Genomic DNA, 2,036 nt, shown 5'->3' with positions numbered 1-2,036 from the left:
CTGCCCCACTACACCATTTCCGTTCGCTTTAGGGAGGACATCTGGCAAAGAATTAGTTAGTGAAGATCATGGCCAATATCGCCCGTTCGAAAAGTGTGTTCTAGAGTGAATGACATCGTTTGGAGATAGGAAAAATATAAAAAGCATCAGAGGATTGGAGGGATTTATTCACACACCTGACTATCATAAAGCCAATGGATGATGGAGATTAGTCACTGGATTTCGATACAGGATTTCCCTTTCATTTTTCCCAGCGGATTTTCTGTGCTGAATGGTAATCCTTACTTTTTCCTGCCTGCTTCTGGTGGAGGGATGGTTGGATAGGGGAACCTCACTGCTTTGCTATCCTTGTCTTATAGATTTCACAGATTCTAATTCTTGTCGGGTAAGGAAGCTCCCTAACACCTCTTCCTTAGTTATTTATTTTTGGATATGAGTGGTTAAAATATCCATTTGAATGTTATTTACGCTGAGTATGGCGATATTGAAAGGATTTATGGAACACAGACGAGGACAGCACGGTGTAATAAGCAAAATAAATCACTTAGGAAAAGGTCTTACGGAGCTTCTTAACCGAGAAGTCTACCAGCCACAGTCATAACTAACTCCTTATGATCACGTCACGAAATTACCATACAGAATTGAGATCTTAGGTCGCATGCTTACACCTTAAATCGCCAGGTGGAATGCAGACCCCAAATTTCTGATGATTTATTTTTTTTCAGTTTTTGACGCTGATGGAACTTTTCTGGCTTTCCTACGTGGTTGCTGACTGCTTTCTCTAGTATGGGATGCAGGCTGACTATACGTAATAACCACAGGCGTTCCATAAATGACCGTCAGTAATCAGGGGTTTGCACGAGACTTGGCGATTTAAGGTTTATGCCTACTAATTTTAGGCCTATCTTATCGTATACCAAGAAAAGTAGAAAGTACCAATGAGTCTTTTGCTGCACCTTAAAAGAAACACAGTATTTTCACGATACATTCACCGTATTTTTTAGTGTCAAGAAAGTTTCATTCATTCATTGCCAGATGCCATGTATCCCAATCGGGGTGGCCAAGGGCTTAGAGTTAATTGTTTTACAGGGAGGGGCACTAATCCTCCACCAAACCCACTTGACAAGTAGGGATGCCAACAGCATCTGGTGTTCCCAGGCGGTCACCCATCCAAGTACTAACCAGACCCAACGTTGCTTAACTTCGCTGATTGGATGGGAAGCGGTGTACTCAACGTGGTATGGTTCAGTGAAATACCTTGGAATTGGCCGTGAGAGACGAAAGTGAATTATCTGTGACCAAATAGAATTGCCATCGATTAGAAAGAGGGTCGGGCGGGGAAGGCAGGACGAGGAAAAATGGTGGGATCTAAGAGGCTTCAAGAAATTTTCTGTGGGAGAGGGAGCAGCTGTTTTGTTGGGCCGTGTGCCGAGGAGTTGTGTGCTGGTGAAGGAAGAAAGAATGAATGAAAAAAAGAAAGAAGGAAGAGGAAGAAGAAACTAGATGAAGAATAAGAAGGACCAGAAGCAGGAGCAAGACAGTAGGAAGTGGTAAATAACAAGATCTTACGGGTACTTTCCTAACTAGAATGCCGAAAACAAAGAAACCAGGCTTAACATCTAGATTTTCCTTTTTAAATCAGTGAAATCGAATTACTAAAAGAACAGACCTGCGTAATAACTGGGTCTTAAAGAACAGGTAATATATTTACCTGTTACTATTCTTGTGTAACTCGCATTTCCCGTCGCTCCATTAGGATGAAAAATGGGCTGATGATGGGCATTTGGGCGGCTGGGAGAGTCCTGAATAACCTCCATGGGTGAAAAACAAGACTATCATTTAAAAGAACTTGGTGATGATGGTAGACATGTATGGCTGCATCGATGGCTGGGAGAGAGAGACAGAGAGAGAGAGAGAGAGAGAGAGAGAGGAGGAGGAGGAGGGGAGAGGAGAGAGGGGAGAGCAGAGGCACAAAGTATGAAGAACAGAGGAGGAGAGGAAAGGAAAGGAAAGATGGACAGAGAAGAGAGGCGAGG

The 2,036-nt window shown here is 43.1% G+C and overlaps 1 pseudogene; it reads right to left on the bottom strand.

The window, feature by feature from the left end:
- Positions 1-1,133: 1,133 nt before the first annotated feature.
- LOC145409578 (5S ribosomal RNA) lies at positions 1,134-1,252 on the bottom strand (annotated as a pseudogene).
- Positions 1,253-2,036: the final 784 nt, after the last annotated feature.

Source organism: Coenobita brevimanus, chromosome 81 (genome assembly GCF_032717465.1).
Source record: "Coenobita brevimanus isolate Jiangsu-jjx chromosome 81, ASM3271746v2, whole genome shotgun sequence".
NCBI classification, from domain to species: domain Eukaryota; kingdom Metazoa; phylum Arthropoda; class Malacostraca; order Decapoda; family Coenobitidae; genus Coenobita; species Coenobita brevimanus.
This window is presented reverse-complemented; position numbering and strand designations above follow the sequence as displayed.